Genomic DNA, 25,841 nt, shown 5'->3' with positions numbered 1-25,841 from the left:
TTCCCCTCTTTTAAACACTACTTGTGGAGAAGCACGTTTTACTGGCCACTTGCGTTCGAACGTTAAGCCGGGCTATTGCAAATACCGATGGCTAGCTTGTTGAAGGGGTACGGAAAACAAATTTCCAAGCTGATATGTTTGCTTGAACATGAAGCGAATTAAAGTAGAACCTGACCAATAACAATATTTCATAAAAAAAAAACGCATTTTCAACTGAATAAAATGATAACAAAAAAACAACTGGTAGATGTCTGTGAAGCTTGGATGAAATGTGTCGGCATGAGGTCCGTAAGAGCAGCTCCACAACGGGAAGTGCGCTCGCTCATAGATATTACTTAGGCCTGACCGCTATACCGCGGCGATTTGGTAGAGGAAGTCAAAGCAAAGTTGGCCACCATTGATTTGATTTTCAAGGGGCCTTTCCTGCAACGCTTGTTTTGGGGAGGTTTGGGGCACTATCGTGGTTTGGGGATTGTGCCCCTGCGGTGTAATGTCGACGCTAGAAAATGTGGATTTAAACGGGTCCAAATTCCCACCTCTGCCGATGACGGGATAACTGCTTTGGTTGACTGCTACGCACACTCGATTGCTACGAAGTCAACACACCCACCATTGTTGCTAAAAGGAGACGGCCCGCACGGCTCTGCAAAGCGGCACGTGGAAACAAATTGCCGCGGCGTTTTTGTGGCCCCGGGGATTCGGGAGGGAGCCGACGTCCGAAAAGATACGTTTGAACTACAAGAGTGTCAGTAAGAGCAACGTGAATACCGGTTCACCCTGGGAGCGGAACCGCTCTGGCACAGCGCTGTTAGACTGCGTCTTGGTAACCGTTTCGGGAATGACCTTTTACAACCGATTATATGAACCGATGGGCCTCTAGACAATCGCAACTCGATGCTGACATAACGCTCGGCAGCGGAAGATTGGACCGTCATTGAGTTGCTTTTAAAAGCTTCTATAACTGTTGGCGTACCGTTATGTCGGAGTAAATAAGACATAAAAAAAAGTATATATAAACACTTTCACTTGTTGCGTAGGCAATACATACGACGTATATTTAAGGTATATAATACACAAAGGAGATAGAATCGATGAGGGTGTCCCTCTTTGATTAGAACGTTTGCCACCGCTGCACCTGAAAGCAAGGGAACTCGAGGGGAACAGACTGGCCTTCTTACCCGAAAACAGAGGTCAGGGTTTTAACCATTCATACGGGAAGGGTCCACAAAGGTCGCGGGGGCACATTCCATTCAGCAAGCCAGCCGGTCGTGGGCTTTTTTTTAGGTATCTGTGGTTCCAGCGGTTTTGTCCGCGGCGTCCAGTTTCAAGGGCTCTATTCTTTTATCTTGTTGCTTGAAGTCGGTGCGCGCGTGGAGGGCACGTAGAAATGCCCGTTGGTGGTCCCGGTGACGTAAGCGAGCGATGTTGTCGGGCACGTGAATGAGATCGTAAAAAGGGCGTGTAAGGTTTTTATTGTAAAAAAGCGCTTATTCGACTTATTTTTTAATGTTCTCTGCGTATTTTGATTTTCGAATCGGTATACTTTCAAGTTGAAGAGACCGATAGTCTTTTCAATGCGGGTGGGACCTAAGGGCGGTTGGTTCGTGGGAGTCACCTGATAATTGTGATAAGTGACCTTCTACATATCTGGGGACAGGTGCCTCGCAATGGAGGTCGTAAGCGAAGGGGCTCTTCAGTCGCGAAGAAGTACGAAACGCCACCAGAAGACGGCGCGCAAGTCAGCAAAGAAAGGTCACTGTTGCCGGGAGAACAAAGTACAGGCATCATGGGAAATAACAACCTTATGGATATAAAGGAAAAAACTTATCCCGGAAAATGTATTGAGAGGAAGTGGGGGATATACAGACAGGCCAATAAGATGACGCTATAGGTTTTTTACAGGTTTTTTTTTTAGGCTTCATATATTTGTTTAAAAAGAGCCGCGAAAACTTCACTTATGCGGTTTGTGCAGGTGAGTTATACGGCCAGGGGGGACATAATCGTAACGATCATTTGGATAATTAAGTATAATTTGTTAACTAACGTTTTAATTATTGCAAATAGACACATGTTTTAGAGCGCAGCTCTTAGGGGCCCGTTCCCGGCTTGAGCGGCGTCGCCGTCGCCGTCGCCGTCGGCGTAACCAAGGTCATCCCAAGGTCACGTGACCCCTCCAGGTCACGTGACCCCTCCCAAGGTCATCTCAAGGTCACGTGACCCCACGTGACTCCCAAGGTCACGTGACCCCTCGAGGTCACGTGACCCCTCCCAAGGTCATCTCAAGGTCACGTGACCCCGACCCCACGTGACCCTTTGAAGGTCACGTGACCCCCAAGTCACGTGACCCCCGAGGTCACGTGGTCTCCTCCCCAAGGTCACGTGACCCCTCCCAAGGTCATCTCAAGGTCACGTGACCCCAAGGTGACCCCCACGTGACCCCCAGGTCACGTGACCCCTCTGAGGTCACGTGACCCCCCGAGGTCACGTGACCCCCCTCCCCGAAGTCACGTGACAACCCCCCCCCCCCGAGGTCACGTGACCGCCCCCCGGAGCATATTAAAGAATGAGGGGAGGAGGAGGGCTCTACCCTCCCCTCAGTACCCTTCACTCCTCCTCCTCAAGAGCTGCGCTCCAATTCGGCGTTACAGGGATTTGTAAACGGCTTTCACTTTTTTTTTAATTCGAAATTTGGTGAGCGTCATCAAAAAGCACGAAATCAACTAATTTTAGGAAGATATGAGGCAGGGGCAACATTTTAATGGCGTTCTGAAAAAACTTAGTTTGGACACGTTTCTAGGTTTCGGTTTCTTATCGGAGCGCATCTTTGCGCCCGTGGTCCCGCTCCCTGGTGGTCGCGGCGCGAAGCCGCCCCCTTACCTCCCTCGTAGGATGGAGGGAAGTATGGCGCGCGTGTGCTGCGCGTCTCGGCCACTGGGGGGCAGGACCGTGGGCGCAAAGATGCGCTCCGATAAGAAACCAAAACCTAGAAACGCGTCCAAACTGAGTTTTTTCAGAACGCCGTAAATTGTTGCCCCTGTCTCATATCTTTATAAAAAAAAGTTGATTTCGTGGTTTTTGATTACGCCTGGCGAGTTTCTAATTGGAACGATATGTTTATTTTCACCAACTAAAAAGTTAAATAAAAATAAAATGAAATAGCCAACTGGTCTTTACGATTAGTCTCGTATATTATGTCCCCCTGGTCGTATAACTCACCTGCACTAACCGCACAAGTGTAGGTTTCACGGACTTTTTAAAACAAATCTTTAAGGCTTAAAGAAAAACAAAAACACCCTGTATATAGACATGATTTGAAGGAAATACCTGCCCTCCAGAAACCAGCAGAAACCTCACTTACTGCTATAGGAATGGGACTCAACAAGCAAAAACAGAAAAAAAAAGAAAGAAAGAAAGACGGAAAGAAAAAAAAGGAGGAAGAAAAAGAGAGAAAAAGATAGTTAAGGCGTAAAAAATGGAGCTCATGAAGAACAGTTTCCTGATTTCGACACCCCACCCACAGATTGGCGTTGGTGTTCTTCTATTTACAGAGCTCACACTGCAAAAGGAAAGTAGCAAAGCAAGCATGTAGACACGCACACAAATTGGAAGAGAGGACGCCAAAAGTAAAGTTGAATGAAGGTCAATTCCGGTGATACGTTGTTCCACGCGGAGGCATCTCCCATACGGCTGTTCTTTACGATTTCTGGTCGTTTAACCCCACAGGCACCGCAGTGTCGATGTTTGCCGTTGTCTTGCCGTGCCTTCGGTGTAGTTCGGCGGGGTGTTTTTGTTCGTACTTTTTCCGTTGCTTCTCCGCTGCGGGGCAAAGTTGGCGTCGGCTTTAACGGCACCTCAGGCGAATGTCCGAGATACTTGAGGATCCCGGGGTCTTTGTTGGACGGGATTGAGCGTTGAGACGGGCGGGGCATCGATTCCCGTGGGCTGGATGAAGAGGGTGAAGGGAAGGAAAGAGGGAGGGGTCGTTTGCGGGGTGATTGTTGAGGGTGCCCCCTCGATGGCCTGCCCGGTCGTTATCCGAGCTTAGTTGCCAAGTTTCCGAGAGGCCCGGATATACGCGATCGCGCGCATCTGTGGTTTTCTTCGAATACAAAAATTGTGAGTTCATAAGACATGAAGGTACCTCCAACCTGGTGAGTATTTTAACGTGAAACGTTCTTTGGCTAGGCGCTTAGAATTGCGTAAAACCTGATAAGCGTGGTCGCGAAGCTCGATGCTGATTGGTTAACGCACGAAGTCACGTGACCAGAGGGGTAGGGGAGGAGGAGTTCGACCACCAGTGTGCACTGAGGGAAAGGAGCTCGAGAGTGTGGAAGGCTCTGGAAGATGGCCAGGTTTATCAGCCCCGCATACGTGAAACTCAGAGTATCGCGAAACATTTGGGATGCCGGAACATTTCACGTATGCGATACAGTTGCCTTGCAATTTGCCATACATTTTTGAGTACAAACTTTCCGGCCTGATTGAATGTATGTGTTTAGGAGATATACAACTTAAAGGGAAGCTACGGAGCTTCTTAGAAAAAATGAGTTAGAAGTGAATTCTAGTGTATTTTTACCCTGTGAACCCGAATACCCAAACCGTTTGCTGCGTAAGTATTGTTAAACGCGAGAAAAACGCGAAAGACAGTCGCTGTCCGTGACGTCATCGACGGCTCTTTTGGCTGCCCAAGGCTAGGGGGGCGGGGCTTCAGCCCTATTTTGAAATTGCTCTTGTGGCTCTCCGGCGCGTCGCATTGAAATATAATTTTGATATCTGTTATTCTAAAGGCCAAATGAACGCAATTCATGCGTTTTTTCTCAAATGTAGAAGTGCCCCATCTTCCCTTTAAAATAATCCCGCAAAAACATTCTTTTTGTAGTATTTGGTCGCGTGTACGCAGACGTGACCTAAATTATCCTTTGTCGAGTCTCTCAAACTCACAGAGGAAATAACGTGGGAGGCTGAAGAACATTTTGAGCCAGAAATACGACACAGGCTCGGAGCAGGATGTTCGGCGTGCTCAGTGTTCCACTCCTTTGAATCACCAGCTTCCGTGTCTGCTTTTCGAGTGCGAAGGCGTGTCAACACCGCTGATACACAAGACATCAACTTGCCAGTCGGCCAGCACTTGTGAAGCACGGTAAGAAATGCAACATTGCGCGCATAGACGTGCAAACAATGAAAACAGAGAACGGGGAACTAAACAGGACAAGTGTTGACCATACACTAATTGAGAGCCTCCTGTTTCGTTTAGTTCATTATTTTTTTTCCTTCTTTCTGCTCTGCTTTGCATTTCGGACGACGAACCAATTGGTTCGCGTTGCTGACTTGAGTCAAAGTACGGGTGAACCGTTAGAACGCAATCTATGTAACTAAAAGTTTCTCCATGAATTAAACATTTATTCGCAGTCTTAAGCCTTTCTCAAACAGCGGAGCTGAGAAATTTGTCACGTTCAATGCTAAAAAACACAATCGCCGCAAAAAAAAAAAAAAAAAAGAAGCAGAAGTGTGATAACTGAAACGCCCTTTTCAGTTTCCTAATATTATTCTAAGCTCGCTCGCAATACATCCCTGCTTGCCATCTGAGTACCGACGTAAGAATGAAAAGAAAGCGTCTGGTTGTGAAATGAGAAGTTTAATTTATTTGCCGCACCGCTGGTGGAAGGGCCGAAACTGCGACAGTTATCTTTGAAATTTAATCCCGCCTTTTTTGTTTCTGCTTACTCAATTTTTTGTTTCTTTTGTTTTATGTCTTCGTGCTTTCCTCAAAGTTTGGAGTTTTGACCAGCGTAGTTGGTCCGCCTTTCTCGGGTGTTCGCCTGCGTCATCTGGTTTGGCAATGAAACTACCTTTTTTTTATTGCTTAGCTTGTCCCGTACTCTGTGCTGAATTTCGTAACATTAGAGAGCTTTAGTATTGCGTGTAGGAGCAAACGAGATCGCCGTGCGTTTGCGTTAGCGTTGCGTGCTCCCCACTGCGCATGCGTGTCGTCGTCGTGCGCCATTCCAAGACGCTAGAGGAAACGCAGAGTGCTTGCGTTTGTTCTTTGTTCGTGTACGCAATACTAAAACTTTATTTTTACGCAGATGGACACGGACGCACAACGGGCTGTTTTTAATGCTTCGAGGCAAGAATTATGTCTTGGTATGCGCACGTGTCTGACGTGTTTTTGTGCATCCCTTGTCTCCTTTTGCGTTCGCATACCAAGATGATTAACCAACACGCTCTCACGATTCTATGTAGAATGATGTGTTTTTTTTAGTGTATATTTGTTTTCGGGAGATTAGAGATGAATCCGCTGAAAAAGGCGTCATTTCGAGCCGGTACGATGAGATGCTTTATTACGTGCTGTAGTTTCTAAACTAATAACAATTAAAAAAATCAACGAAATTTAATTGCGTACATATGTGTAATATGTGTACCTTTAAAATACACATGTACGAAAAAACAACAAAAAACAACAGCAACATCCCTCATGTATGCAGGGTGTTTTAATTGGTCTAATATAAAAAGGAGAACTCGGCGTCGGAACTGTTTTTAGCCTCGGGGCAATGTTAGCGAAGATGGCGGCCACTAGTAAAAGGAGGAAATGTGCTAATTAGTTAGCCAACTCACAAGATTATATAATTACTATTTATGGGGCATACTGGAAGTTTTATTTACGGAATGGGGAGAGTATGTGGCTACGAATGTGGTACTGCTGTCGGCATGAGTGGCAGTCCCACCGCTCGCACATGATACAAAATGCACAATGTTTCGGTCGTGCTTGACAGGCGTCAAGCACGACCGAAGCATTTCTGCATACATGCTTGGAATACGTACCTTTTTCGAATGACCAACAGGACCGTTGTACACGCCTCCGACGGTAGAGAGTTTTAGGGAACCTTTTGTGCACACTCATCACGGTTCGTTGGAGGTACGAACTGCACCATATGCTACCGTAGAAGACTTGCACATGCGCAATTCGTGCCTCCATTGTACAGTATTGGATGTGCAAGAACGGCTCCCGAAAACTCTTTAGTGTCTGCGGAGTGTGTTTTTTTTTGTTGGTATGTATGAACAGTATGACCGGGACATGACGGATGATACTCGACTCTGTAGGCTGAATGGTGGGATCATAGCTTGGCAAAACGAGCGATCGTCACAGCACCTCCCTTTTCAACCCACTTACAGTACACTGGACCCAGCGGGGCGCTCAAGTGAGAATTCAGGGTTAGATTGCCTAGTGTTAAAGGTGTGGTGGGACGATATTCAATTGGAATGTTCTTCACTTTACACGAGCTTACTGGCAGTAGTGGAACTCAAGGATGCTCGCACGCAACGCCACTGGCCAAGAAACTCCTTTGTTGCGGTGTAATTTCAAGGACAAAAGCGAGCGTTTTTCTTCAATCTCTCCCTCGCATGGCCGCCTCGGTGGCTCCGAGGCGAGAGCGTCGGCCTACGGATCCTCATGTGGCGGGTTCGAATCCCGACCGAGGTGCCCGCAATCTGACGGAGGCTTATTGCGGAGAAGACGCCGTGTAACCGAGCTTTCGGTTGCACGTCAAAAGATCCCCGGGTGGTCGAAATTAATCCTCAGTCCTCCGCTGGGGCGTGCCAGATGCCTGTCGTTGGTTTGGCACGTAAAACCCCCAAATTTGAGTTTTACTAGAGAGTTTTAGTAGATCGTTCCGATACCTCCGATAGCCCCGATAACGATACTATGCATGCGCAAGGGAGGCGGTGGCGGAGTATCGGGTATCGTTATCGGAGTCATGGGAACGATCTACTAAAACTCTCTAATCTCTCCTTCGCGAAACGTGATGACGTAGCTGGGTGGTCGCAGTACCGCCCAGTGGCGATATTTGAATGCGGCATTGCGTGGCCAGTCAATTTGGACCTGTGATAATGGATAGCTCGAGAAGCATTCGGGTAATGGCCCGTGTCCAATCGCTGCAATGACGACAGTAGACGATCCCTGACAATGACTGAAACTCAGCGCGTGTCCTGTGCTTTGCTAGCGTCAGCGCGTGGCTAGGATCAACATTAGCGGCAAATAATCGGCTCCGGATCATGGGGCCGCTTATTCCGGCTTCGATGGCGTGTGGTGAAAAGCGAACGGGCGTTTCACAGGTCATTAACGCCAGGGATCCGCTGTAAGCGGCATTTGCACAAAGTACAAAAATCGTTGCATCGCCCCTTTGAGAGAGAGAGAGCCTCTCAAACCGCGGGGAGCGTTTGCAATATAAGGGCGGAATCCTGGTGTTCCGATTATTCGCAAGTGCGCGTGCGTTTCATTGTCACGTACCGAGAAGGAAAAACGAGCAGAAAAACGGAGACGCTTCTAGACGATTAACGTTTTCCACCATCTCCTCGCAGCTTGCATGGCAAACGCGGCTCACAAACTACGTGACCTCGATCGAACAGTTGGAAGCACTGCGTAATTTATGCACACTAGGTAGGGTTTTCAATATTTGCCGGTAAATTATGAAGCAGCTGTATAACGGAGAAAAATTGCTTCGGCCTCACGTCGGCGTGTGCCTTCCCACGCCACGTTCATGGCCGCCGCTTGTTTACTGGTTGTGCTGCCGTCATCGTCGTTTGCTTTGCTTGCCGCTTGTTGGCGCTGTCGCAGAAGGATGCGAATGAAGAGAAGGAGGGAATATTTGATAACTCTATAGTCCGTCGCAACCCAAGAAGGTAGGGGGAGGGAAAGGAACGCCTGGGAGGAGGAAGCAGACGGAACGCTAAAGAGAGGAGGAGGTTTCCTTCTCTCTTCTCTAGCGTTCCGTCTGCTTCCTCCTTCCCGGCCTTGCTTTCCGTCGCCCTACTTTCTTGAGTTGCAGCGGACTAAAGGGGAAGTGCATTATTGCTTGAAGGTATACACTCCGTGCGACGCGACTGGCGCGCCGCCTCGCGGCCGGTACCGGAGGTAGGCAGTGAGCACCCCAGAGAAAACGAAACCAAAACCACGCCGCGTACGTTGGTATGCGTTGAATTCGGAGTGGTGCTGTTGCGCTGGGTTCACAGCATGAAGTGCTGCCTGTGCTGCGTCTGTAAGTGCTTCAATAGTTATGCTTCGTATCTCGTGGGGACAAAAAAAAGTTTCACAGTTTTTCACCTCGCCGATGTTTTGTGGGACAGCGACAACGATGGAGCCGTGCCGTATGACGCGACAAATTTGGTCACCCGATCATGTCTGCCACTGTGTCGGCATGGCTGACATATTGTACACTGCCGCTTTGCGCTCTGCGTTTGTTTTCGTAGCACTAACGCCTACATGTGTTAGCGCCGATGGGACGAACTGAAATGCCATCCCACACTCGCGGGTATGCAGTGCCGATTTCGTTGGAGGAATGCCCTCCAAGGAAGTTTCGTCCCCATCGTACGTGTCGATGATATTTCCGGACAAGTATGGCACGCAATCTGTACTTCATGAAGAAAGATTTAAACGGTAAAAAAAGTGACAAATCTAAATCTAAAGAAAACAACCATGAAACTCGGCATCACTGGAGAATCGGCGTTTGAGTATGGAAGTTTATGTGGTGTGCTTCCTTTCTTGATCAGCCTCCTTTTGGATGTGGAAACACTGACACCCCGAGTTCTGTAGACAACAATTTTTTTTTTTCGGATTAGAGCCACCTATCGCAAAGCGGTTCGAACTGGAAGTACCGTCCACTGGTCCCTTGCTAGCTGTAAAGTGTGCACCTCCCACGATGAGTGGTATTTTCTGACAGCCTTTGACGGTCAAAGCCAGTTCCCATTTAGTTACGCCGCCCCAACTAAATTTTCACCTGGTTCCGCTATGCCAACTATTTTTGTTATAATAAGTGTTGTGCCAAGTGACGGTCATGTCAAAGTACCTGCGGGCCGAAAATCAGCACCTCGCAACAGGTTATTACACAACAGCTGACCGCAAAAGCCCATGGCGGCCAAACCGTGTGTTGGCCGACAACTTTGTTTTCTCGGATTTGGAACCACCTTTCGTAAAGTTGTTTCAAATGGAAGTACAGCCCACTAGTCCCTTCCTCCCTCTAAAGTCTCCACCTCCCCCGACCAGTGGTATTCTCTTGACAGCCTTTTCATGGTCAAAACCGGTGCCCCTTGAGTTACGCCGCCCAAACCAAATTTTCACCTGGTTTCCCTATGCCACCTTTTATTTTTGTATAAGGGCTGTGTCATGTTACTGTCAAGTCCGAGCACCTGTGTGCCCCAATCTGCACTTTGCACAGCCCGCTATAACACAACATTTTGGGTCCAATATTAGATATACCGTACAGCTTTATTTCTTCATTCGTTAGAAACAACTTTCACACCTGCTGTCTTAATGAAACTTGGCACACTTCGTGCAGAAACTTAGTGGAGCTCTCACTCGCCTCCAATATCATCGTTCCAGCAGTCCTACGTTTACAGCGACGACCGAAATAAATTTCCCACTCAAAGCAATTATGGTGGCGGCCGTCTTGTTTTTTCGGAAAATTGCTCCAAGTCCTTTTTTGGCCGCAACTAGAGAAATTTCCCCGAATAACGACTAAAACTCAATATATAAGAAGAGGAGAACAGCTAAATGCCCTTCTTAGGTCTGCCCCAGCATTCATGCAACGTCACCCTCAACGTAACGGCTCAAAAAGCAAAAGTTTCGTCAGTGCGCGCTTCCGCCGCCACAGCTTGGCATGCGAAAAGGCGCCGCAGGCTGCTGAACGCGCCTCACGGTCGAACGCCAGCTCCTCCGCTAGCGGCGCTGCGCGCGTTTTTCAAAGCGCCCCCTATAGTTCCCGCACGGAGTGTATAGGACAGGAGTCTTGGCAACTAGGACGTACGTGGTCGGATACCAAGGTAATGGGTACAACGTACATTATATGTGGGGATGGAACCGAAATGCCAGAGCTTGTGTTGCTGGGCCGGCTTGCTAGAACAGCGTCTGAGCTGGGACTGGGTAAAAGAAAGCACTGCAAAGGCTGGGGCGCGCGAGCGGCTTGAGACGCAACTTGAGTCCCGCGCGGGTCGTGCGCTGGCTTTGGCAGTGCTTTCTTTTACCCAGTCTCAGCTGAGACGCTGTTTTTTAGCAAGCCGGCCCTGGTGGTGTATACCATGTTTATAGTGTGATATTCACTCCTGCTTCGACTCTAACATGAGTCTGCAGTATTTATAGATAATAATAATAAAGGAATCGCCAGCCCAAGGACATCACGAGAAGAGGTTGACTTCTTTGCGGTACTGGGATTTGATAAGAATGGTGAAACAGAACGCTTTGGTGAGGTACAGCTCAGTGAAAGAAGATTAGAGGAATTGTGGCTAAGATCAAAGAACGGATAGAGGTTACATCTTACCAAATATGCTTAAACGTTACATAATAATAATAATAATAATCAATCGATCAATCACAATCAGTCAATCAATCAATCATTATTTTATTTGGTGCCCAGGAACAACCATAAGCTCTTGGTGCTGGCACACCGACATATTCAAACACCTACTAAAATGTAACACGCATATGTTGCACATACACACATTAAGACGCGTAAACCATAAAAAAAATTAGAACTAGACAAGAACACATAAGCAATACATCTCATCACGCATAAAAAGAAAAAAGATAATAGAAGATAAAAAAAAAAAAAAAAAACATTTGGCTGGGTGGCGCAAGTCACCATCCGATTCACAGGGAACAGCCGCCGTGCATGCATGCATGCATCCATCAATTCAGCGCTATCGGAAGAGGAGGCTCTCCGCGACGCTTTCCGGCACGCCAGTGTGAACGGTAGCTCAGGAAATTGATGACTCTGAAGGCTGGGTTCTCTCTGGTACGGGGTGTTGGGGATAATACCTTATCGCGCTTTGGGATCGGGAGGAGTCGGGGACGGGAGCTGAAGATGGGAAAAAGGATGGTCGTCTTTTTTACGCATTCGTAGATTTTGTTGAAGGCGTTTTCTTGAGGTAGAACTACGTCTTTCTCCGCGCTTGGAAGTGGCTGAAAAGTTGGGATCCCGATGTAACAAAAACTTGGACACGGAAGTGACGTCATACAGATGCCGCCTCTTTCCGAGAACCGCTGAGTGCGCTCGCGCGTCCTTTCTTAGCTGCTGGCTTGCTCGTTTGTTCGCTTCCACACGGCACGCTCCTGTCCGATTAAAGCGCCAGCACTTTAATTGGAGCGGCGATAGATGCCGCTCCGCCAACCGTGGTTCCACAGTCTTCGCTCGTCGCTCTGGAGAGCGGCCGAGCGGCCGAGCTCGCGTGCTTTGCGGCACGGCCAGTTCACGGGTCTCTCTCACGCGACTCGCGAAGCGTTAAAAACAATCGCACGCAATTCCGCTTACGCGCCTCGGAGAGGGCGGCGCGGGGTCTTCACATTTGCCTCTACCGGACTCTGAGCCACGGACATTCGCTTCTTGCGGACCCGACATCGTCATGCGGCAGGAACCCGAGGACGTTTGTTTAGCTGCCGGCCGTAGTTCTACGGAATTCTTTTTCTTCTTCTTCAAATGCATGAATTGTTTTTTTCGTTTTTCGTTTACTTTGTTTGTGATCAGGCTTGTTGACTTACTTAGAGAAATGGAAAGAATTTGCGTTGAAACGATTGTGCAAAAGCAATAAATGTTCAAACGGGAACCCAAACGTGCGAAAAAACTATTCCGCACTAGTGCTTCTAAAATAATGTGTACTTAGTGAACGTAAATTGAAAATATGGTTCTGCGAACTTGAGAACGCTTTAACTTGGAAGAGAGAAAATATTTCCCCCTTCACGAGGTTCTTGAGCTTTTTATAAAAAGAAAGCGCAAAATAATTAAAGAAAAAAAAGGGGGGCGGGGGTTAAAGGACATTGAAAATAATCTAACCACTTGCGTATGGGAGGAAAATTCTGCAGAAAAGACGAAAATATTACCTTGCATCTGGTTCAGAAAAAAGAAAGAAGCGCGGATGTTTTTTTTGTTTGGTTTCTTCACAGTTTGCTGTTTGTGGCAGAAAGAAAAGCTGAAACGAAGAGAAGGAAATGTAACCTGAAGGGGAAACCCACTTCCATTCAAAAAGATAGTCGACAGAAAAAGACAAAATAATTTTTGCACTGCTTTTGATATATGTGGATAGGTGGTAAGTAAGAGGTGTCTGAACAAGGCCAGGAAGGGGGGTGTAAAATTTGGACTTCGCGCGTTTCCCGGCCAGGGCACTGTCGGTATAGACGCTTTACACACGCGCCAATTTCAGCCGCCATTGCTGACCTTCTCTTGTCTTACCGAGATGCCGAGCAACTGGAACGGTAGTTGACGATTCTCTATAAAGGCCGATGCTTCAGAAAAGGATACAGTTGAATCTAATATGGCAGTAACCTGGCCTGCTATGGTAATGATGAAGTGAAATAAACGAAATAAGAGGAAACAAAAACTGAAGGTCAGTTATGGCGGCGTCCATGCACAGCTGCTGCAAAGCGTCTATAGGGCTCCCACGCAGGCGTGGCCTTGAAAACGAGTGCGCGAATAAGGACGGTTCCTCAAGGCCCTTGTCACGCTGCGCCATCTCACGGCGTTTGCCAGTCACAAGAGCGAATCTTCGACACACTCGCTCTTCCACAGAGAAGCGGCGCCGTTCAGACACGAATTTTTTCTTCCACCGTGGGCATGACGAGAGCGAAGCAGTAGGGTAGGAATTATTGGGAAAATGCGGCAAGTAGAAGTTTTTTTTATTTTCTCAGCGGGCCATTGAAAGTGAGAAAACGAACTTTTTGTCGGGGTACGCCTTCTCAGTCCCGTGGACAAACCGAACCAAGTCGCAATATCAGAAGGGAATTTTTGGGGGAAAGAGGGAAGAGAACCGGGTCAAGGAGGCGTTTTCTTCCCTTTTCCTTACACCGCTTCAAACTCCTCATAAAAAAAAAGAAAGAAAGAAGATATCAGAAATGTGAAGTGGGTACGAGAAAGTTTTCTTTTGAACTTTTTAGATGCGTGTTGGGTGATTGTTAAAAGATGAAAATGTAAGTAGTTTTAGGGGAAAAAAAAAGAAAGATGGAAGAGGACAATAAAGAATCCGCAAAGAACGAGGGAGCGTTCTCGTGGCTTCTTTTCAGCGACATGTACGTCGGCGACGGTTCCCGAATTTCATGACTCGGGACAGGCGCCTTTTGGGGACTGCGTCGTGGTACGCGTGCGCTATTATCGAGCAACGCTCGGCGGTAGCGTTGTCGGGTAGGAAAATTAGAGAGCCTAGATTCCAGAGGGCGATCAACTCAAACCACGGAGGGCGTCTGCAATTTATTGGCGGATGGCTCATGCGGAGACTGGTCGCAAGTGCGCGTGCGTTGCGTTCTGGCGTGGCGAAGAGGAAAGTGGCCGGAGTGGTGGAAACGCTTACAGACGATCAACGATTTCGCCACTTCTTGGCAGTTTGCATTGCAAACGCGGCCCATAAAACACGTGAGTCCATTACAGCAGTTTGAAACACTCTGAATTCGAACATCACTAAAGAAAATCGCAAAAAAAAGAAGAGCCTCGGCGTGTTTTGTTTTTACTTTTGGGGTTTAAGAAAGGAAGCAGGTGGCGGGCGGGAAGACGGTAAAAAAAAATCAGAGGAATTTTTGATGTTACGCGATGTTCGGCTTGCTGCGAACCGATTTTTTTTGTGACAGGGTTTTCTCCATTTGGTGGTTTTGTCAACATGATTAGTCACGATTCGCTGGCTTCAGTAGAGGACGCACGACGACTCGTAGAGATAGGCCTTTCGGAAGATACGACTTGTGTTTAATGGGAATTAAGTAATAAAGAAATGAGAGGACACGAACCGTGCAGCCAAGAAGTGTTACGATCGAGATGGATGAAAGTGTTCACGTTGGCCGCTTGCGATTGTGTGTAACTTCCGTTGCCATCTGTTACCATTAACGTGCAACTCTTCTAAGGTACAGTATTTATTTATCCCACATCCCAGATACTGTCTTCGCAACGCATGACAGGGACCTGCGGATTAGATGGAGATTCACCGCGGCGCTGCACAGAACGGCTCGTGCGGTTGAACCGAAATTAGCTCTCTCATTTCGCGCGGGGCTAAACTCGCCTTTCTCGGTGGACTCGAGAGGACATAGAATTTTAGAATAGAGAATAGAGGAATAGAAAGACGGATCGCCAAAAAACAGGTTTATTTGTTGACTGGCAAACGCATGAACACGGTTAAAAAAAGTCTCGAAACAGACCATGGCTTCTCGGTCTGACTCGCGCCTTGGTGGCGTTGGTGTCTCACGTCGACTGCGTCTTCTCTCGTCGACCGTTTCACCCTGACATCGCTACTCGCGATCCCGTTCCGATATCTCCCGTACCCCCGATAACGATACCCGATAACGATGCGGCGCATGCGCACAGGCGGTGGCGGAGTATCCGACTATCGCTATCGGAGTCATCGGAAGAATCTACTCTTTAGAGAGTCTTAGAACCGTTTTTGCATATCCGAGACGGTACGATGGGCTTTCTGGTATGAACTGGGCATGTGCGAATGTTCTGCGGTAGCGCACATGCGGTTCGTACCAAAATGCCCATCGTACAATATCAGATGTGCGAAAACGGTTCCCTAAAACTCACTATTATTGACATCCTCCGTGGCCATCGGCGCGAAGAGTGTTTTGCGGTCACCCACTTTGCTGATAGTGGTGACGGTGACGGACGGCCGTGACCATTCTTCCAAAGCAACCGGTGAAGGAGCCTACGGTCGTGACGCAGCGCTCGGTTTCGTAAAGGCCCCACATACTCTCTATTGTATAAACGGTTTGTAGTGGCGTGACTGAGCCAAGCTGCCAGCATCAATCAATACGACGTCGTGCTGCTGGCGTTATTGAGTTTGTACGCTGATTTTGTTTCGAAATAGCGGTTTTCGTTTCACTCTGCCTCCGTATTGTTAAAACAATTCTGTAATTGAGGGGAAAAACACCTTAATTGTTTTTATTTGGCCTCCGCTGTCACCGAAATCAAAGTTACGGTATATTCCATATTGATATGCGAAGTAGCCACAGCAGCACATTCATAATACAGTCAAAGGTTCTCCTTCCCGGCGCGTTCAGTGGGAGCAATAAATCGTGACGTAATATAGAGAAATTTCAACATTTCCGCGCTTTCCGCAAGCCTTATCCAAGCAGTGAAACACTCCGCGCTTTTACCCAGAAGCGTCATGCTCAAGGCAGTTGAAACCTCTATGTATGAAGTCACACTCAGCGGTTGGTTTTACGGGTTTTCTGGAGTTTATTGATACGTTAGGCTCAAATGCTCCTGATATTTGAATTCACGGGTCAAAAATACGCTAAAATTTACCACTAACGTTTTTTTTTCTTCCCAAGTACCTCTTCAGTTTCCCTTTAAATGCCCTTGCGTTTTGTGCACTATTTCTGCGTTTTTTTTGTGCAGTGTACGTGGAATTGCAGCGAAATAATATACGATTTGAAATGGTAATTTGTTTCAATGTTTTGTGATTCTACTTTAATCCATAATACGTGTTTATATATGAAACGATACATCAACAACATTTTTGAAAAACCGGAGACGACGGACGAAAAAGGGGACAACACACAAAACGCCTCAACAACTCACAAGTATTAAAAAGTTTGGATAAACTAACTGTTAAAATTGTTTCATCGCAAAAAAAAAAAAAAAAAGAACATGGCGTTTTACTGACAGTTTTACGTAACGCTGCCCAATAAGTGATCTAGTGGTTACTATAAACACGTAATCGCAAGGAATATATAGGTTGTGCTTTTCGAAAATAATACGCGGACGAGGAGGTATAAACGACGTTTCGGGCCTCGACCGGATATTGGGAGCCCCGGAGTTCAAACCCCGGCTCCGCCAAAGATTTAGTCTTTCGACGGCTTCGTAGAATTTGTTTCATTCGATCAAGTACGGTTCGATCATCCGCGCCTTTCTGATTATTTTTTTTTTTGGAGACCGTGTACGACAATGAAAGTGCCCACATATAAAACATACTTCTTCTTGGATAAAAAAAAAAATAAAGTCGTCTTCAAAATGACCGCAGGGGCGTTTTCTCAGCAAATGAAAAGAGGCTCTTCCTTGAAAAAAAAAAAGAAATACTGTTTACACTTTCCTCTAACCCCCCCCCCCCCCTTTTCTCTGTCCCTCTCTCTCTATCTCTCTCTCAAAAAAAAAAAAAAAAGAAAAGGCAAGAAGAAACAAAAGCAAAACATCAGGAGAGAATTCAAGCGCGAGAACATCGACGCCACGTGTCACGAGTCGGAACTGCTTCATCTCGAAAAAGCGGCCGGCGCTCTCTAAATACAGCGCATCTACCAGCGGGCCGCTCGTAAAAAGCCGGCTGCAACTGCATTCTGAAACCCCATCATCTGCACAAAGCTAGACGGCGAGCGCCCTCGCACTTTCACTGACGGAAGTGTAAGCACCAGGAAAAAAAAAACGAAAACAAAGAACAAAAAAAAAAAAAAACGCAATGGTGCTCATTGCAATCTAAATATACGTGCACAAAAAAAAAAAAAAAAAAAAAAACCGATTACAACCGAACGTTTTAGAAATGAATAAATAATAATAATAATATAATAATAAAAAAGAGTGCTTTTACAACGTTTAACGCCGCGAAACGCCCCAAGTTTGCCAAGGACTGCTCCGGGATGGCGCTGGGTTCCTTCCTTCAAGAAACTCAAGGCCATGGCAATCCTCCCGCTACTTGAAAACGTCGTCCTTTTGAAGGAGCCAGGCAGCGTGGAAGTTCCAATATGTATGTAAAGCGAGGAATGCACCGTTTTTTACTTCCAAGTAGTTCCGGCGCTCTCATAGTTTAGTTTATTTGGCCGTTTCTCCGCTTTCTTTATGGGCTCGCTTCGCAACGTTTATTCTATTCGTGTTTTATTTCGTTTGTCAGTTCGAGGTTGTTAGTTGTTTGATGTTGATCTATTTGCTGTAGCGGTACGGCCCTCGAAGTTGTTTTTTTTGCTTGTTTTCTCGTTTTCCTTCGAGATCGATCTTTTTATTGCGCGGGTAGAAAGAGTTTCCGGAGGGTTCCTTTTGGCCGAGCTTGAAGCGTTCAATCCTCGGGAAGACGCCGCCGCTACTGGAGGATGTCTGGCTCCAATCGAAAGCACAGCGCCTCACTGGAGGCTAGAGAGTCTCGGGTATTCAAAGTTTTCTCGCTCGCGTTGTCGCTTTCGCTGTGTTTGCGTCCCCGTTCATTTTATACACTCGGCGTGCTGTGTAGTATTGCATTTTGGTATATATGTTTTTGAGTTTGCGTACGTTGGCTTCACAGCGTAGAGAATTTGGCTGCGTGTACTTGGTTTCCCTCCGGGAATTGATGGATGCACACTGCGTCTTATATTTTGCCTTCCTTTTTCTAGAACCTTGGAATGACTTTGCAGTTTTTGTTCTTTGATCTTGGGGAAGTGCTCCGACGTGGTTCCAGTATCCTGTTTTTCCCTTTAAATAATAATGAGAGCGTCATTTCTTTTTATGTACACAAAGGTATTGGTGTCAATTGTTTTTCGTATAAATTTCGTTAGCGGTAACGATGCAAAAGCAGTAAAAAACCGGACAAAAGTTTTTTTCTTTTTAAGTTTATACTTGGTCCTGAACACCCGATAGAAAAGCTCGGGAAAGTAGTGTTATACTCGGTTTGGCTTTAGGTCCGACAAAGGCTACGCTATGATCCTTGGGAGGCAATGAAGCAGGGAAAAAGTGCATCGTCACGCTGCTCGACGTATTTGTACACCGGCAAAAGGCATAGCGAATGAGCCGTGATCCTGTTTTAGAGCGCATCTCTTAGGCGCCCGTTTCCGGTTTGAGCGGCGTCGGCGTCGGCGTCGGCGTAACCGCGTGGTGCATTATGGGTAAATTTTCCCGCTAAATTCAGCGGAAAAATTTCCCCGCTAAATTTAGCGGTAAAAACTCTCCGCCAAATGTAGCGGGAAATTTTCCCTTAAATAGAAGGCGAGCAGGAGAGGAGGAAAGGCATAGCCTCCTCTCCCTACCTTCCCCTCCTCCTGCTCAAGAGCTGCGCTCTGATTCGGCGTTACAGGAAGTTGTAAACGTCTTCCATTTTTTTTTATTGCGCGTCACTGGTTTAGCCAGGAACCGCAAACGCAGAAAGACGACGATCGCCTCGAGATTTCAATTTGGAGCTGCAGTGGTCGGACTCGGAGTCAAACAGAGTATGGCGCGAAACTTAAAGCCGGCGTTTTTTTTTTGATATAGATATCTAGAAGGAATCGCTTTTTGCGCCGCTATCGGCTCGGATGAAAATAAATTCGTACGAAAGCAAAAACACGAGCAGTCCGATGCGTTAGATTTGGTTTGCCGCTGATCGGGGCTTCGGGCAGCGAAGGGCTCCAAAGGGTTGCGGTCGTCGTTTGCGCGACGCGACAGGGTGAACAAATAAAACGAGACGGAAGAAGGCGGAATTTCTATTTCTAGAGCGCGTGACCAATGGCACGGAAAAAAAGGAGCTCCGATGGCACGAATGCCGTGGCAAATGGAGGACGTAAATTTGATTACCCATGCGAAGGCGGCCATTCGGATTTTCTCTATAGCTCGTTCAGTCCCGGCTTGGTCTTTTATGGGGCGCAGCCTAAGTCGAGGTGGCACTCTGCCGTAGCTTTTTTCGTGACGCTAGGAATACCGTGCTGAGGTATATGGTGCGCTCGGATTTGTATTGGCGGCGAGATATTTTTGGTAGCGCCCTCCTCCTGACGTCATCACCTTGTGAACAACAACTTCGATGGCGCTTGTAATGAGCGTGGTGGAAGCTTGAGATTATTGCGCTCTGAAAGCAACATTGCCAACAGCGTCAAAATGGAAGTTCTTTTCATTGTTTTTTTTTTCCGTCGATGAGACATCTCTTGCTGACGTCATAGTCCGCATTGGGACAATTGTGGGAGGCCGACCACTGCGACGCTTTCGATCGCTCACGTCTCCAATAGGCTGCAGGTGCACGCACTCACGTTTGGTTGCAGCCGAGCGCGTTTTGCGGTTTCGTGAGGATTACGTGCTTCCGGAATTTATTTCTCGTGGAATTAGGATGTTGCTTTTCGGAGTTTATTTCGCTTTGAAAATACGGGGTTATCGGAGTTTATTCTTGTTAAATTCTCAAATTCTTTTAAAATCAGAGATTTTTTTTTTTTTTTTTTTTTTTTTACTGTGTTACCATTTTTAAAAAGTTCAAAAACAAAATAATGTACGATGACTCGTTGTCCTGAAAGAACCTTGACGAGATAAATTGCAAACCCTCTTTGTTAGTAGCTCGAAATTTCAAAGGACACTCAAGTGACGTTTCCTCAGGACCACTGACTCTGCTCCTAAAAATTGGTATTTGTTAAATACCGTATTTTTTACTTTGCCATTGTAACCTCGAAATTTTGAGTTTCTTGGATGAACCCGCATTGTCGGAAAATTTACCGGCGTGTGTTGTTTGGATTTTGTTTTTTGGATTTATTCGAAAACATGAAATCCTACTTAAAACGGGTGGATGGATGATTATGGCTGAACCGTTTTTTATCGAACATCGCTAAATAAATAAATAAATAAGTAAATAATTAAATTTAAAAAAAAAACAACAACACTAAGGTTAAGCCTTTTAACAGAGTAATTCTAAATTCGGAATGAATGGAGCATGGTGAGGAATTTCATATCGCTGCTAAGCACAAGCGTGGTACGCTTCCGATATTCGTAAATTTCCCTTCTCTTCTCGATCGCGCAGAATTATTTCACTATTGTATTTAGAAATTCTTTTTACAAGGTTATAAAGGACCATTTGTCGGAAATGGTGCGTGCATTTTATCTCATAAATAATGCGGAATCTTCACATTAATGAAATATAGAACCAGGACAACCTCAAAGATTGTGCCACCGTGCCAGTGTGTTTCCTCGTAAGAGAGCATAAAGCCTCGTTCACACCCTCGCGACTGCTGACCACCAAAAAGGCTTAAAAGCCGGTTTCAAGCCTATTGCGACTGGTTGCTTTTTTTTTTTTTGAAGCTAAAGTTTAAACTTGGACAAGTTGGTACGACATGACGCCGGTCGTAACCAGTTGACGTCAGGACCGCGGCCGGCGACATGACGCTTCAATGACGCCATCAGGCGGGGATCGAGGGAGCGTTTCTTAAATACTCCTGCTAAACGGGCACCCTTAAAGGGGCAATGACAGGGTGTTTATGCACCGCAAAGTTTTTATTACAGCGAAGCTGTTTTATGCTAGGATCTGGAGAAAAATGCGTCCATGGATGTTAACAAGAAAACTCCCGTTTAAACGGCGCTTCTTTTTTCCGATTGGTCGTGGCAAGTATAAATAAAACGAGGTGGCAACCCGCGTGAGTCAGCCTTCCTTGACATTATTAGATAGTGAGGTCCTGATCGCTTGTTATCATTTACAGTCACCGACTTACTTCAGCTAAGAGTGCGCTGTGACGAGGCTGAGGGCAGAACGCGCCGATCTAACCTTCTTTCGCTTCCGCGATGCTGATAAAGAGACTTGGACTTTTTATCAGCATCGCTGATAAAGAGCCCCCAAGTCGCTGTAAAACCTAAAACAGTCGTATACCAACACGTATACGTATACCAACGACCAACAGCAAAACGTGTATCGACCTCTCGTTTAGCAAGAACGTATCCGAAATCAAAATACAACCAATGGCGGCTTACCATACTGACCATGAGGCAATGATCACTTCTGTCACTAAGAATCAAATAAACAACGAAGTCGTGTACGTGTCTTCATTGCAATCATACGTAAATCGTACTGATGTCGTATAGTTGTCGTAAAGATAACAACTTCGCTGGTCCTCCATCTTCACGTGAAGTGGACGGGCTCTCCAATTTTTTTGTACATGATATGTGAGAGTCCGACTACCCAGAAAACAATTCGCGGCTCGAAATTCGCTTTCTTTCCGCCCGAAAACCGCCGATCGAGAACTGGCCGGTTTGAGTCGCACTCACTCTCTTCTCCGTGTTAAACACACCAGACGGAAACACGAAAACTATGGTGCCTGGAGTCCTTCTTCGACTGGTGTGTTTAGCGTCGAATGCAGCTCTCACACCAAAAACGGTCCCGAAGTGGAAACAAATGGCGTCACAGAAGGCGGAGTGTCATGCTGTCGGATGTCGCGATCCTGGCGGTTGGTCGTAGAGATGCTGGCAGAAAGCACGAGAGAACGCGGGTGTCGCTGTCGTCGCGGCGTAACAACTTCTGACTGCCGAGGCTTCCGTGGACTGCCACACTGGAGAGCGACCCGCAGGAGAACAGACGTCTTCTACATCCATTACCGCTGCTGGGACGCCGCCAGGATCGTGACCGGCGATGGCATGACACAATTCTATGATCGAGGGAGTACTTTTTGGACGCGTTAAACAGACCGGTCGGAGATGCGTTCCAAACACCACACCAAAACTACTCTTATGATGAATGGAAGGCTGAAAAAAATCATGAGCCATTCCACTCTGTGACGCTAGATGACCAGCGAAGCTCTTTAGCACACGATAAAGACGTAACACAAAATTTTGAGCAAAGGTACAAGCACATTTATTGTCTTGATCGTTGGTCATCGTGACAAAAGGTACGCATACACATTTATTGTTGTCTTGATCGATGGGTATTATTTCGCGTGGACGACTATCGCCGCCCCGAGGAGTTGGAGGAAACTAGACACGCGCGACAAATCCGCCACCCGGCGGAAAGTAGCCATGCGCGACGAGACTGCCACTCCGGGAGAGCGGAAGAAAAGGAAACTAGGCACGCAAGCGCTGGGGAACGACGAAAAAGAGAGGGCGGTGCGAGCCTAGACATGGCCGACGCGGGTCGCACAGCGACAAATCTTCGAGAAACCTCAGAGTCTACAAATCTTGAAAATGGTGCCTATTGATAACTAACCTACTGAATGAACCAATGGCTCAATTACCCAAGCATCAAGGAGAATGCAGGGAATGGTGTTCCACGCGTCGCATGCATGCCGGCGTCTGCAGCAGCATAGCCTCCTTTATACTCACAAAGCCTGCAGTTGGACGACGGAGACGTTAAGTGCCCGATCGCAGACTTGGAGCGCGAGGATCTGGTAGCACGGAGCATCAAATAGCCATTTCTCGGGGAACCTGGACGTCAGCGCACAGTTTTTGCAGCGGCGAGGACCCGAAACACACTTGTTCGCTCGGGAGAAATGTGTTTCGGCGTCTCGCCGCAGCGGGGCGCCAGTCACTTGACTCTCCTCTCATCCGGTGTCTGCCGTTCCACCTTTTTCGTTTCGGCGGCCGCTTCTCTGGGCGATCTGCCAGGCTTTGCCAGTATAGAGGAGGCTTTGACAGCAGGAACTGTTCTAAAGCAAAAGCCTAAAACAAATGACATCTTGCACGCTTCGTCAACGCTTTATTTTGGTTATTTACTTCGAATCTTTTATACGGGGAAGGCGTGCGCGCGCGGCGCGTGCGGCGCCTGCGAGCGTAGAGTTTTTGTTAACGAATATGAAAAATCCATGGAAACCCAGCCATAAACAGCGTCGCCGTAAAAGGACGTACATATGTTTTAGAGCGAAAAGAAAACAGTCGTAGTCTGTGATTAATTTTTTTTTTGTGGTAGATGTTTTAAAGTAGGATTTATAATAGGCGCGGCACGACTTACGAAACGCTAAGATGGCGCCACGGTACGCCCAATGTTATTTTATGTTGTTGGGCGTTCATAAACACAAGATAAAGACGCGCCACCGCGAGAAGAAAAATATTTACCTAAGACGTGACTTCGCGAATATTGCTCGTGCTTTGTCCGAGAAGTGTTCGCGCAACTCGTGCGAATGTCGTCACTGCGTTCGTTGGTGTGCCGTCGCCGTCTTTGAGATGCCTTTGTCGAGTACCCCGGCGACCTTCTTTTGAAGCGCTGCTGCCAACCATTTTAGTTCTTATATTTTACTTCAGTGAAGCCATAGTTCGTTTTCTTTTTAAGTTACACTTTTTTAACGCTGTTACCGTGCGAACGTGACGGAAGGGGTTGAAGTTACAGCAGCTCGTTGCAGAACTCTTGCAGCGCAGGTATGATATGAGATGTCTGAGTGTATTCTTAAGTATAACCAAACAAGCCACTCTTCTTTTATTTTTTTATTTCTTTCGAAATATTTGAGTGTTCGCCGAAGAAATGCTGTGTGCACACGGTTCTCAACTTTTCCTTTGAAGAGTATACTTTTCGTTCAAGTGGAGGCCACGCCAACCAAAAAAGTTGCCCCCCCCCCCCCCCCCCCCCCCTTCCGCCCTCTTTTTTTGGCTGAGTTGGGCAATGTGCTGTTGAGCTTTGATAGAAAACGACGAGGAGGACAGACAGAATAAACATGGCGTGAAGACAGGAAGCTACCAGAGATGCTCTGTGTCACTAAAGGGAAAACGAAGCGGTTCTGTTTTTGGGGAAAAACACTTACATTATCTTCATTTGAACTCCAGCATCACAACTATCGAGACTATTTTTCAGTTTGGTGTACGGAGGCTTCAGAAAAGTTTTTTTCAGTTTAAAGGACATATCTATTGATAATATTTAAAAATCGGAACGAGCAGTGGACAAAAAAAAAAAAAAAAAATAAACAAAGACACAGCGCGTAGCGCTGTGTCTTTGTTTATATTTTTTGTTCGTTTCTCGTTGCGCTTTATAAATATTATGAATGACCAACTAGCTCAAATTCGCACCTTTGTAGATATTGATCCTAGCACTCAAAGCAAGCCGGGCGTTTTCCGGGGCGGGTACACTCACCACAGCCTAAGTGCTCCAGGGGCGACGAATAAGCCGACGACGCGCGACCGGCGACGATAATGAACTGCAAACAAGGCACAGACTGTGCTCGCGTAACCAAGTAGGCACTTCCGCTCGGGAAGCGTGCTGTGGACTTTGGCTGTCGAGAGTGCGAGTGATCCTGCATCGACTTTCTGGTCGGCCGGTCAACCGGCATTTCTAATTAATAAGCGGGCCTTCTGGTTCGCTGAGTTCTCCTTCGGATTACTCGGTAAGAAAAATAATTACTCGAGCTTGATCGTGCTGAAAATGATTGTGAAGTGCAGAAAGTGTCGAGCGCCCAACTACCACCTCGCGGAATAACCTCGCAAAAATCGACGTCACGTGACTCGAGCTCGCACGACGCAAAATATTTCCGCTAAATTTAGCGGGGGTGTTGAGGTGACGGTTCCCCATGACGAATTTCTAGCGAGTTCGGTCGGTAAATCACGTTGTGCGTTACAGCTGCAAACGACCAAAACAATGGGTGTTTGCGATTGACGTCGGCGGTTGTGGCGCTGCGGCGATGGGGCAGCACGCGCCCCATTGTCAGAGGTGGGTTTTGGCGTACTTATGCCGCCAGATTTCAGCGTTGCGTTGGAGCGCGGCCAACGCGGCCATTGCCGCGGCTCTCATTGACTTTGTGCGTTTGCCACCGCCGCTAAAGCGATCGTGCGCGGTGAAATTTTTTTTTCTGCGGTGCTGGTTTAGGAAAGGTACAAAGACGACGATGTTGCATTTTCGGGGTTGCTCGATTGGCTCTGTCGGATTGTAGCGGACATCTAAAGCGGCACGGAGGGCTCGTTCACACTTGCTCGAAACGTTCTTGTCGCCGACCGAATGTGTGCTGGGCAGAAAAAGACCGCGCGTTCCCGTTTGTTGCCACGCGCCGCATCCGCGCGGCTCGGTTCTTTCGCAGACATCGGAGCAGACTGCCCCTGGCTCGAGCGGTGTTGGGAAAACTGCCCTCCCAGACTTCCTCTCGCAGTCAATGCTCACCCGCAGTGCAGAGAAAAGGCCAGATATTTTCACGATGATAAGAAAAAGGCAACGATAAAATAACGACTAAACGGAGACAACGTTTGTATACGTATACCTACCGCTCGTGCCAATTTTTTTTTTTGGTTCCACGGATCTCCTTT

Source organism: Ixodes scapularis, unplaced genomic scaffold (genome assembly GCF_016920785.2).
Source record: "Ixodes scapularis isolate PalLabHiFi unplaced genomic scaffold, ASM1692078v2 PGA_scaffold13__105_contigs__length_92229423, whole genome shotgun sequence".
Classification (NCBI taxonomy): domain Eukaryota; kingdom Metazoa; phylum Arthropoda; class Arachnida; order Ixodida; family Ixodidae; genus Ixodes; species Ixodes scapularis.
This window is presented reverse-complemented; position numbering follows the sequence as displayed.